The sequence below is a fragment of the Zeugodacus cucurbitae genome, chromosome 5, assembly GCF_028554725.1.
Source record: "Zeugodacus cucurbitae isolate PBARC_wt_2022May chromosome 5, idZeuCucr1.2, whole genome shotgun sequence".
Lineage (NCBI taxonomy): Eukaryota > Metazoa > Arthropoda > Insecta > Diptera > Tephritidae > Zeugodacus > Zeugodacus cucurbitae.
In genome coordinates, this window is record NC_071670.1 from 66,039,498 (window position 1) to 66,053,503 (window position 14,006).

At 31.8% G+C, this 14,006-nt stretch overlaps 1 protein-coding gene across 3 annotated transcripts in view; it reads right to left on the reverse strand.

Moving 5' to 3' along the window:
* LOC105211722 (uncharacterized) overlaps positions 1 to 11,479 on the reverse strand; it is a 25,556-nt gene extending 14,077 nt beyond the window's left edge. The window contains exon 1 of one of the 3 annotated variants that reach the window (XM_054231463.1): positions 11,001 to 11,479. The gene's annotated coding sequence lies outside the window, so the exon portion shown is untranslated. Of the gene's footprint in view, positions 1 to 1,617; positions 2,259 to 11,000 lie in introns of those variants that run through there. The other 2 variants (XM_054231462.1, XM_011183312.3) reach the window with 2 other exon arrangements.
* Positions 11,480 to 14,006: the final 2,527 nt, after the last annotated feature.

Below are 14,006 nucleotides of genomic sequence, written 5' to 3' on the forward strand. Positions count from 1 at the left end.
TTGTCTTTGTGGAATTTTGGTTTAAAAACTAAGCGGCTCATATGATAACAGATTTTATGGAATTCTAAAAAAAATTTTTAAAATACTATTTTGGAATTTCGAGACTCTCATAATAATTTTAAAACTGAATCAAATAAGAAAATTTTGCATAAAATCAAAAACTTTCGAATCAAATTTATCTTCTACAGAAAACGTCCCTTAAGAATGGGTTCTAATATTTAATATTATTAATAATAAATATAAAGTTGTTGCAGTTTCATTGAGCTGTGTTATTAAACTCATTTTTTGTTTCAAAATACATTTTACTAATCGCATCACTTATCACATTTGCGACGGAAATGCAAGCTTCATTGAATAAATTCTTAAACTTCAGTTCGCGCTTATCGCCAATTCGGCAAGGAGAGGGTTGAAATTAAAAAAAAATTGCAATTTCATATCGAAATTTATATATTGCAGGCAGACAGAAAAAAAGTGAAGAAACCACAAACAACTATGTATCAAGAAATATAAAATGTGATATAAAAATATTGCTGCATTTATTTATGAATAAATTAGTTGATTATGGAAAAATGTGTTGAATTTGTCATAATAGCATAAATAATAAAGTAAATAATATTAGATAGTTGTAAGGTGTGGTAGCTAGTAAACCTTGCAAGAACATAGGTTTTCCATTTTTAAATATTTTATTTATTAGAGACATATGCATATACATACATACATAAATTTCAAATACATATAATAATATTTTTATAATCAGCCAATAAGGTTTAAAAATTCAGTATTTTCTTCATTTTTTTTAATTAGTTTAATTTTTGTAATTTTGGTGAAAATGAATCTTCCAACAATTTTTTTATATTTTTTATAAATGTTTTTTTTTTTGTACTTGAAATTATGAAAATAATTTTTTTTTTAATTTTCTGTTTAATATGCTTTCACTGCAGTTTTATCGCTAAACACCGTTTCACATCAGAATCATTTATTTAAAAACTCGAAAGCTAATTAGGACTATTCACAAAGTCGATAAATTAAAAATGATTTAAATATACATATGTGTATATGTATATATATATTTGGGATGCACTCGTTTCAGGTTTTTATGTTAATATAAATATTCCGACTTTTATAAAACCATTATTTCACATTATAACAATCGAATTCGAATTCACTTGACTTTTTCACTAATATTGTTTTTGATCAATTAATCTTATATCCTTTACAAACTACATATGTACCTTTCAGTCCAAATTCCTATTTTTCAAGAATTTTCGATTAAAAAAAATAAATATTTAAATATTTAATTTTTTTTTTCAAGATTAATGGTATGTATTTTTAAATTTATTTCATATTTTTTCAAAAAAAAAAATTATAATAAATATTATTTTTTTTCCAATTCTAGTTGTATTTTTAAATTTCCATGTTCATGTTTTTCAAGAAAAAAAATATTAATTAAAAAATATTTTTAACAAAATAAAAATATAAATTTTTTCGATGATATTTTTAAATTTTTGACAATTTTTATATTACTGGTGCACGTTTGAATTATTCGATCAGTGTATTTATGATAAAACAGTTAAATAATTTTATTAATTTGAATTTAACTTGCTCCATTTTACTCACATATTCAAAAATGTGTGTTCACTTTCAAATAAACTTGTTTTTCAGTTAAACTATTTATTATGTTTTCCTTTCAGAATTAATTAATTAATTAATCTCCTTCCACAAAGTTATTATCTCACAATTTTATATTCAATGATTTTCGTAGAATTTCAGTTCATTAGAATATTCTTGAAACTTGTACTTGGTAGTTCACAACACGACCGTAAACGTCGACTTACTGCGTTCAACTAAATTTGCGCGCCACTTTAAAAAGGTAAGTAAGCTAACTTCGAATTCAAACACAATCAAATCGAATTGAAAAAATTAGTGCACTGCGAGACGAGTCTTGCGTTTCATTTCATTACTCATTAACCAGTTTTCGGTGTAGAGGCAATCGTACGGCACACCACATACTCGTACTAGCGCGCAGCGATCTACAGCATAGGGTGAATGCAACCGTGTGTGGGTGTATGTGTGCGACTACGATTAAGCAATTCACTTACTTTTCCAAATTTCCAAAATACTTTTACTCGCGTGCGTTTGGGAATTCCGTTCCTTATCAGATTCGCACAGTCGCGTTTGCTTCCGTTCAATTCCGCTGCTGATTGTTGATATCGCACTGTTGACTCGATCACTAGAATCGCCGCTTTTATGTCTCACACAACCTTGGCCAGACCGCGGACTGAGCGACACTACCCCCACATCTGCAGTAAGCTGGCGCGCGAGCTCCAAGCTTCAAGTTCCAGCGGCACATGGTTTTGCTCGGCAGACAAGTGTTTATTCACATGCCAAAGGCGAGTATTTAGACGTTCGGGTGTGTGTGTGTGTGTGTAGCGACGCTGTTGTTATATCATTTAAGTCTGCGTTTATCAAAGAATTTCCATGCGTGGCGCGTCAGTCAGCGACATGTCTTGGCGATAAAGCGCGAGTCACTAGTGAGCTCTCCTTCTTCCCACCGTTGTTGTGCGTCTCATTGCGCGCTTCACTCAAAGCGCATGCGCAGCGTTTTCTTTGTATGCAATTTTATGTAATTTATTTTTTGTGCCAATTTATATTTCTTAAATGATTGAAATGGAGGCAACCTGGTCAATCAACAATCGCATCAATCAAGCGTTCAATTGTCTGCTTACATTGAGCTTTTTCAATGAGTTGGGAAATTGCGTGAATATAATTATGCAAGTGACACACCTTAATTAAGGATCAGTGAAGTATGTTGTTCAGTAAGATAACATTCACGTACGAAAAATACACAATACGGCTTACAAAATTTAATCCCAAACCCTTTTACAAATTTTCGACCAATTCTTGAAGCAATAACGTTGTCCCGGTCTGTTAAGTCTGTTCATTATGAAATTTCAAACAAAATTGAGTATTAATCATTGAAACCCACACGTCCAAAAAACAAAGATATTGCTGACTGTTGGCGCGGAAACCCGCAACAAAAGTGTTTCTTAAAAGTCTATAAATTTGTAGACATAATTTTCATCGTGAAGGATATTAGGTCTACAACTTCGCTTCCGCCGTTTTCCAATAGATGTCTCTAGGGTCAAGCACTGGTCGATTAAATCGATTTTTTTTTATATCGATCTTGGACATTTGTGTCAAAATATTTGTAGAGATCTGTTTACATCCCAAACTTATTCTCAACTGAAAATATCACTTTACCGAATTCTCGACATTTGCGGGAAATTTTGCTTTTCTTTTTTAATTCCAAGAAAAGTACGGCTGAGGCTCATCGACATTTGTAACCGTTTTTATACAAAGAAAACTTAAATTTACAAAAAAAAAAACGGCGGAAGCAAAGTTGTTGACCTAATATATATTTTCTATATTTATTTGATCACTAGGACCAATTTTTTTTTAAATTTTGGAATTATTTTCTTTCAAAGAATTGTATGTATCAAAAGTAATTCATCAAAACCGAAGATTTTAGTTATTGTTAACGATTAAATATAAAATAAACTCTTGACCTCATTTCAATAAAAAGGGGGATTTTTGTAAGGGATTATATATATAGAGAGATTCCAGTCTTATTGGAATTGGAGTTCAAAATACCTGGTAACTTTCCTAAATTAAGTTAAAATATCCGAATTTAACTTGTGGTTAATGAAATAAATATATAAGTGTCTTTGTTTCGTCACTTCTTTGAACTCTTTTTAACCAACAATAAAGTACTCAAGTTGAATTCAATACACAAAGTACATATGTTGATTGCTCTTCCTGAGTATACGAATATATGTGATTTATACCAGTTGTTTGTTCAATTCGTTACTCTCCACGGTTTAAACAAATAAAACTGGAACAATTTTGTTTTACCGCTATATTACATGTAATTTCGTAAATAATTAGATATTATTATTTAATAAAAGTAATTTCTATACTTTAATGAGGTATGTTGGTAGGGACGAGTGGTATATTGGTTCACTTGGGTTTGGTAGATACAAACGATCTCGAAGTAAACATAAAATTTTTGTTTCGTACTTTCGAATATCTTCTATATTTGATTCCCCAATCGACACGTACACCTCTCTGGGAGTTTAAAATTGTGTCGAGTCCAACGTAATAGAACAAAAATAGAACTGTCAGCTGACACCTGACGACAATCGATACGTAAAAGCGCCCAAAACCAGAAATGTAAATAGCGATTCGCGCAAATCACGCAATACAACCGTGTATGGTATTCCTAAAATAGCCCTTTATTTATCACTAAAGCACTCCAGATTTCACTACGCACGTACAAAAAAAATCTTATCTCAAATGAAATTGTCGCGGAATTCACAGAGATCAAACAATTGGTTGACTCGCATTGGTAAATTAATTAAAAGTGATTTGTTGCGAATAAAAAAAAAACAGTTATACAATTATAGTCACAGTTAGACCTTCTTCGTAGGCATACCATATGGTGTCGAAATCGTGTGCCACTTGTTTACGTACCATTTTGTCTGTCGCAAGTTGTACAAAAGACAAGACATGTGACTCATTGCCACTTAGATAAGTGGGGTAAAGTATGAGATCAAGGCGTTTTTAGGCACAAGAACACAAATGTGCTATATAATAGACATATTGTACGTTGATTACCGGTGATATGAAGGAATAAACCCAAATTGTTATTGAATTAAATGAAACAAACAATAATATTTATGCTGACGCCGGCAACAAAACAACTTCACAGCTGATATTGAGTTGTATGCTCAATTATGTGTCTCAATTATGTGTGTTGTAAGGAAGCATTGAAGCTGACTTTGCAATCGGAGGAGATTGCATATTCGTCAAACTGGATAGTTACTTTTTGATCTTTTAATATTTCAAGTTTCTCAAAGTAATTTTTCATTAGAAAAATGTTTTACAAGTTCTAGTTGCTTCATAAACTACTTTACTAGTTTACGGAAAGTTAAATGGGTTTTATAGCTTAGAATATTGCGAAATCTTAAAATTGTTCTACTAAATATACGAACAATGAGGTTAAATATTTAAATTGAGCTGTAAAATTGCCAAGTTAGACTGCTTTTTAGACAGCCAAATTAACTGATCAATCAAAATTTTGATTGAGAAACCCTTTTTTGCCTTTTAGACTGCCGGCTACTCGATAACCGATCAGCTGTTATAAATGTTTGTTTTTGCTTTCCATAAGAAGTTGGTAAGTTTCACCAGAGTTGCATTTCATTTTTAAGTCGATTAAAACTTAATTAAAAGTCAATGTAGATTTTTATTTTGTATGGTAAATCGATCTTAATAAGCGTTTTAATCGAGCAGAGGCCGGTTAATTGATCAATTAGCTCCTGTGTAAAAAGGCTATTCGATTTCCATAAATTGAAAAATGATGTTTGAGGTGAGTAGCGGTATAGGGGATTGCATATTAAACTTCATGTTTGTAACTGGAGTTTAATGCCAAGAGTCATACGGACTCAAAAACTCGAATTTATAGACTAATATTTCGTTTAAAATCTGAGTTTCAAGCAGACTTTATTTAATAATCTTAAGGAACCATTGAAGAACTAAAATAAATTACATTCGTTATGATTTACTTCATAAAAGTGTTTACACTATTCCCCCACAATACAATAATACACATTACGGTCCGCAGCTCATCTTTCATCTTCAATTAGTATCAAGCATGGCGATATTGTCCGCGCGAAAGCATGTGATCTCATATATAATAGAGTCAATTAAAGTAGACGGATGTGCGTGGATCACGTTTTTGCGGTAATTGCATGGAGCCGCACTTTAACACGTCACTCGAGCGTTGCTTTTACTCATACTATGTGCCGTTATAAATGCTTGTGCATGTTTTTTTAATAACATTAGATTACTTTCCCAGCATTTAGTTGGACCTTTGAACTTAAAAATATTTGCCTGCACTACAGATCGCGCAACACATCACAGCCCTTCATTGGAATTGAGTTAATGATTGTTGTTTTCAAAACATTTAGACAGTCGTACTTAAGTGATTTCAAAACGCAAATCTTGCAATCGGCGCTTTACTGAAGCGTAACTAAAACGCAATTACATGAAAGCACTTCTAAGGTTTTTCTTTTGACTGAGCATATTAAACTAAATTATACCTTCGCCTGATCGAGTTTGTGCTACAATATTAAATGTAGTATTTATTATGTGGCATATGTAAATCGCATGTTTGGGTTATTCGTAGGGTGAGCGAACTGATTTGTAGCATATGGAAGTGAATAGGGTTGCCAATAACAATTTCTTTGGATTTATACTATGTATACTTTAGAAGCTTGCCCAAGTTTCGTTCGATTTCATTAACATTTAGAAATTTTTGACGATTTGCTCAACACTGTAAAGTAAATTAACCCGTGTATTATTGGAAATATTCTAATCTCCTCTTATTTCAATGTATCCTATCTTCTTAATGGCGAAATTTATCGAACTTTTCATATACATATTTCCCGATATAATTTATTGTTATACTTTCGGAGATTCTCAGTCTCAAATCATTGGGGTTCCTGTTAAAGGTGGCGGTATAACCACAGGATGGATTTGTAAAACCACAAAGATTAGAAAGCTCATTACAGAGTAGAAATGAAAGCTTTTAGGTGAACTTTGAAATTAAATTGCATGCTTACTCTTGAATACAAGTTGTATATATTTGTATGTGGATAACTTAAAACCGAAAACCGACCCATAATTATAACTTTTAAATTTCTCAGATATGTAATACTATTTTATGAATTACTAAGGGACTATTGGAACTCTCTTCCGAAGAAAATTAGTTTAAATACTTTTACAAGGTGTCTTCTACAGATGAGGTGATAGCTAGACTACACCTTGTTGCTAAGAGAGTATTATAGTTTTGTTCACATAACGGTTGTTTTTAAGCCAAGGAGGTTGCTTTCGAAAATGGGCAAAATCGGACCACGCCCACAAAATGGCAAAACCAAAAACCTATAAAGTGTCATAACTAAGCCATACATAAAGTTATGAAAATAAAATTTGGAACATAGGATCGTATTAGGGAGGGGCACATTTGGCTGTAATTTTTTTTTTGGAAAAGTGGGTGCGACCCCGCCCTCAAATAGGTTTTTTGTATACAGTTGTATACAGTCCAAAAATGAAAGAAAAGGATAATAACCACGCCCACCTCCCATACAAAGGTTAGGTTAAAAAGGACTAAAAGTGGGTTAACTCACTAACGAGAAACGACAGGAACCCTAAATTTTACAGAAGAAATAGCAGAGGGAAGCTATACTCAGATTTTTGTACAAAATGAAAAATGGGCGTGGCATCGCCCACTTATGAGTCAAAAACCATATCTCAGGAACTACTCGACAGATTTCAATGAAATTCGGTACATAATACTTTCTTAACACCCTGATGGCACATGGATGAAATCGGTTCATAACCACGACAACTTCGCATATAACTCAATTTTGAATTCCATCTTATTCCTTCGCTTTATAATAAATACATAAGGAATCAATGAAGATAGCAAAATAAAACTTTACACAAATAGTGCATATCATCTCTGGCTTCACTTGAGAAAAAATTGTCGAAAACGGACTATAACTTTTCAAGGCCCCTGTTATCGAACATGTTGAACTCCGCGCCTAAGGGTAAGTTTTAACCGAATATATGGATAAATCTCTCTGATAATTTAAAGTAATTCAGAGGAAATTGTTTTCTTCTAATAGTGTGTCTCTGTTCCAAAGATTATTAAAATCGGATAATAACATCTCCTAGCTCCCATATACATAATTATAGGTTTTTCAAAAATACGGTGGGCTTTAATCTGTATATATGTATTGGTTAATATGTAAGATATCTTAACAAAATTAAGTGAGCGTATAGTCTAGGATATAGTGTACCTTGCTGGTGAAAATGAATGAAATCGGTTCAGGAATTACCTCAGCCCTCATACACTATATAGGACGATTTTAGTTATTCTATTGAACTCCATGCCGAATTTATAGGTAAATTTGGTTGTTATCTTAATAAAATTTCTTCAATAAATTGCGAGAGTATAAAATGTTCGGTTGCACCCGAACTTAGCCTTTCCTTACTTGTTTTTCTATATTTCAAAAACAATGTTTAAACCAGGACATTCTGGAAAATAGATCAAGAATCTACACTGTCTAACTCTACATGGGTTCTCAAAAAATTTAAAATGTGTCAAAATGTTAGGTTTAAAACGATCTCATTAAATTACAGTCAGTTTAAAAAAATTAGAAAATCTTCAATTTTTTTCTTAATTAATTAACGATCACCCTAGTGAATAATTTGTATACTAATTGTTTTATAAATGTCTAAGTTTCTTATTGCGTTATAAATTATAATAATTAAGCTACTGTTAAGGCTAGTATCACCGGCATCGGTTGTAACAACAATAACAATAACAGCAGCAATATGTACACCTAAGTACCAAGCGTATAAGCGAGTATTGACTGCTGCTATCAGTTGTTAAACGCAAAAGGCGTCAGCAGAACCGGTTTCATATTTTTTTGTTGTACACCGAAGTTTATATAGTATATAAAAACATATAAATTCGTATTATTTTCAATTAATTACTGATTTTATAATATGTCTGTATGTATGTAATTCGGAGCAAACCGCATTGGAATTCCCCAAAATTTCAACTTTCGCAAACAGAAACGCATTCAATGTCAGAGACCAGTTGAATACGAAGTATTGTAACTGCAATTATTCTTAGAAGAAAAACAAATTATTTAATATAATAAAAAGTGTGTTTGTGTTTTTTGCAACAAAGTTACTTCATAAAATCGGTCAGCATCAGTAATTATGTAGGTGAGCACATACATATTTATAAATAAATTTAAGACAGTCCAATAAGCCGTTACGCTTTCTGAACGCAATGTTTATATGTACTTATGTATTTATATATTGCACCACCTTGACAGCTAAAAAAAGTCGCTTGGGTCATTAGCCAATAGCAACTACTTCGATTTTTAGGGTTTATTAACCTAGAGTATGTCTACTCGGACAGAGCAATAGAATATCTACATACATACATATGTACAACTCGTATGTATCGGTACATAAACAGATGAAATACCCATGTACTTGTCTGAATTGCGTTGCCATATTAATTTATTTTAGATAGATATCGAGCTTTAGCTGACTAATTCGGTCCAAAAAACAAGTTTTTGGCAAAATAAGTAGGTTTCTTGATAATTTCATTACGAAAATTTGTGTTTTTTATTTTAACATTACCGTTATATTCACACCATCTGTCCAAAACGTACAAATGGTAGCTTGAGTAAAAAGAAGTGATCGTTCTTGGCCTTAGTGAGGACTTTCGTATATCAAATGAACAAAAACGAACCATAGCCACACCCACAAAATGCCTTAAAGGGTAAAAATATAAAATGTTGTAACTAAGACACAAATGAAATTGGCTCAGAGAATGCCAGTAGGGAGGAGCACCTACTGATAAATAGTTGCCATGGCCCTGTCCCTAATAGGTTTTATGGAGTTAGCTTACAAACAACTAAAGCTATATAGAAACTACCCCACTTTTTGGGTAAAATAATAAAAATATCACTGCTTCGGGCTTCCATATTACCGAAAATATCGGTCAATCTCGGAGATATCTTAAGGAAATTGAATGTTATGAAAGGCGTGATAGTAATATGAAAATAATTACATATTTATTTTTGAGCTCTGTGACGAGTGTGTAAATTGTTTCGTTAAACCCGATCTCAGTCCATCCTTGTTTGTTTTTCATTGGTTTAGAGAGTAACGAGTTTTCGCATATAATGATATGAAATTTCGGGGAAAAGTCTCAATGGGACATGAGACTATGCTCAGCAACTACTGGGCAAATTTTCGAAATTTCTACAAGAATTACGTAATCAAGAAATATAGCAAGCAGATAACAATTCGAAAAGGTTGAACTAACATACATACATATTTCCCATATTATCGGTAAGAAAACCAAAACCTTCCTATATACCACTTGTTAGTTTTGAACATGGTGATTTTTACATGCTACATTTTTAATTACGAGGTGTATTCAAAAAATAACGAGAATTTTACAATTATATATTTTTTATTATGTTGATATAAAGTATGAGAAAATTTTCAGCTATATTTACTGCTTGCTTTATCTCTAGTAGCTAAGGTTAAGCGTCAAAATCTCACACTTCGTTGCTTTTTCGTGAATTCTTGGTCAAAAACCAAACTGTAACGATGGTCCCGCCTCCTTATTCGACTGACATGGCTCCGTGTGAATTTTTCTATTTCCAAAAATAAACAGAACCCTAAAGAGCCGTGGTTTACAGTCATATTCGTAGTTGAAATCGCTAAAAGAGCCAAAAATTATCCTAAAAATCGAGTTTGAGAAGTGTTTCGACGATTGGAAGAAGCGTTGGCATAAGTGCATACCATCGAATGGGGACTATTTTAAAGGCAATCACATTAATTAAAAAAATTATTAAATATTTCTTTCATAAAACGAAAATTCCCGTTATTTCTTGAACACAGACTTATATGTCTATAAAGATATAATAAATAACATATACATTTATTTTTACGAATGAAAACATAGTTATAATATTTTGGCATTAAATTCTAAAATCTAGTATAATATCTCGTACATATCTAATATAATAAATTATGCAGATGTATGAGTTGAAAAGAAAGTGAGAGTGCAAATAATGAAAGAATATTTCTGCGCACACTTTGTCTGTTAGCACTTTCTTAATCACGAAAGTATTTCCGCTTTCATTTATAATATGCCCACACAAACATTTCGTTTAACACACACATAAATCAAGCAAATCAGTCAAATTTAATGATATTGTCAAAGGCGTCAAGTAATTGAACTCAATTGGTGTGATAATCTCTTATTTGAGAGCGTTTAGTGGTGTACTCTTAACTTGATTAAATTTTTAATTTGTTTTTTTAATTTTTACTTTGCGCAAACTTACCATTCAACCATTCATATAAGTAAGCGGATGACTTGCATAAAGCGAGTCAAGTAGTGAGTCAATTTACACCTTTTTGAATATGTATGATTGTATGTGTATGCACTTCACCAAGTTTTTTGTGAAACTTTCTCACGTTTAATTTTATATCAATACAATTTCAGCTTAAATGCTTCTCGTTCACTCGAAATTCTAAGAAAATTGCACGCACTGTCAGACAAAACCACAGACTATCGGCCGTTTCGTGATTTATGCCAGTCACACAATTTTTGCTTAATTTTTAACGGCAAATGAATGCACACACTTATTATATTATTTAATTTTTTTTATATTTTAATTTAGTTGAGCACCATTCAATCAATATAACTTAAGCACATTTTATAGAAATTATTTGTACAATTTGAAATGTTGAATTTGCGGTTTATATTTACATAAAAAATTTATTTTATTTAATCAATTTGTTAATATTCGTATGAACTTGCACTGTTCTGTTCACTATTCGCAGCAAACTGTGGGCGCGTTGCGCTCAATTGTTTACACGAGTTCAAAATAGGTTGCCATTGTTATTTTGTTTATTTAAATGAATGCTTTTTAAAACAAAAATTATTTAATTTAGTCTATTTTTGGCAACTGCACACATGCATATAGACACAGACTAGCACCCAGTGGCAAAAAGCAGGATTTGTGAACTAGTGTGATTTGGGGTAGTACTGGTCAACATAGAAATCTAAGTAGTCTCTAGTATGTGTACAATCCGCTCCGATGCTTCCAAATTTTCATTTCTTAGCATCTAGTATCGGTAGGCTCGTCAAACATATTATTTTTTACTTACGATGAATCTCATGAAAAATTTCTCATAAAATCCATTTCCTTTTCGGAAAGGACCCAACGCTTAATAATTATCACATTGAGCAAGGGAGTTCACATAAAAATAGAATCGTCTCGACAAATTTTGTCTTTTGATTTGCTTCAAAAAAGGCCTCAGTCTGAGAACAGCAATCAAATCCACTTCAAATTTGGCGAATACTTTGGACGCGGCAGTAACTCAAAGTTCAATTTATATATCATAATTGAGCATCATTTTCATTGAGGACCAGGTGTATTGTTTTTATGGAAAAATTCTTTCATTTTCTCTTCTCAAACGGAATGTTTTACCAAGTATTCAATGCCAATATATAATAATAACTGATAATTCCACACATACCTCAAAATATGCAAGCCATAGCTTTGTGAGCTGACTGTCACCCATCACATAAAACAAATAAAATAAAATAACACTATCTCTCTAAAATAGATGATATAATAGCCCTTTTATTGGACCCTATTTTCACTACACTCTCTTTGCACTGACCCAACAGACTACAACCACGCTTCTCCTTTCGTATTTTTTAATTACAGCAACTTATTTCACGTTACGTCAGATAAGTCAAGCATGAATCCAGATATCGCAGCTAAACTAAGCACGAATAGATAGAGGTAATATTACCCTTTTCAATTAATATAATATCCGCCAAAGGTTGACTTTCTATTAAAATAAATAATATATTTCAGATATTTTAAAAATTTAAAAAATCGATTAATGTCTTCTTTTGTCCTCCATATTCCATCAAATATGAAGATCTGATTTTATCCGGTTGACGTGATATGATATATAATTGTTTATATTTAAAAATCTTTTCTGTAATAACTGCAATTTGTAGTTTCCCTAGTTCACATTGCTTTTGGAATAGTTGTCAATTAATAACAGTATATCTAGTATGTTTGCAGGCATAAGACTGTCCTAATTGTTTTCGGTTAGGCACATATGCCTTATGTATTTACGAAGAAAGTTTGTTTTGTCTGTGTAGACTTTCAAGAAAATCTAAAATTAAATGCTCAATGCGTCAATGAATATTTGCCTTTGTTTCACTCTGTGGGGTTTTGTTTTTAAAGATAAAATATAGGATATACCCACTATATATGTGGGCGCACTTCTGTATATGTAGCGAATATATTAACCTTAATCTGCTTTGATGTAGATTTTGCTTATTTTTATTTTTTCTTTTAATGGAAAATCAGTATATATTATATAATATACTACGCATACTGATTGATTATTTATGTACATGCTCCAGCTCGTGTTTTACGCAGTACGAAATTTTGAATTTTGAATTTTTAATTTTTTTTCTTGTTAAATAATCCATACTTACACCGGAAAATACAGAAAAAAATCGTTGGGTACTATATCTGGAGAACAATTCAAGACGTAACTTTGCTTTCTTTAGTTCCTTTTCTGCATTAACTTCATTATACGATCGTCTCTAAGATCCTTTTTGGACGTCCACTTTCGAAAAATGTTATACTCCACTAAAATAAGAAATTGTAGTTTGTACCAATATTTTTGATTCTTTGGTAACTATAACCTGTAATTTATAATAATACTTTTTCGATAATCCCTTTTTCGAACTTCGAAGGAAAATATTTCGATATTAGAGGCTAACTTCGAAAATCGGTGATTACACGTTTTTTACTTATGACTCAATTTCCCGGAAAAAACAGTTTGTTCAATACTCAGCCGAGTGTTGTACAATATAATAGAACAATACATGTATGAATAGTTTGATTATATCTCGGCATGAATTACAAATGAAAATATCCCAATTCTCACATGAATCATAGCAATACAATACCCTTTGTAATATACTTATAGGCATCATAAAATCAGGAGAACAAAGATTTTTTTTTCAATTTTAATGTTTCATTAGAACTAATTATAATATCCATGATTATAACTCTTGAAGTAGATATCAAAAATAATCTAATTTTTTTCACTCTTCACCGTCATTGCAGTTTTGTCAAACCATCAGAGGCAAGCAAAGTCAAGAGTCAACTGTCCATTCATATTGTCATCCAATGCTAAATGCCAACACTAACTTGACTTTGATACTAAGTTGATTCTTATTGTCATGGTTGGAAGATTTGAGGTTATAAGTCGACGACTGTTCCAAAACAAACTTTGGCGTGCTTCCA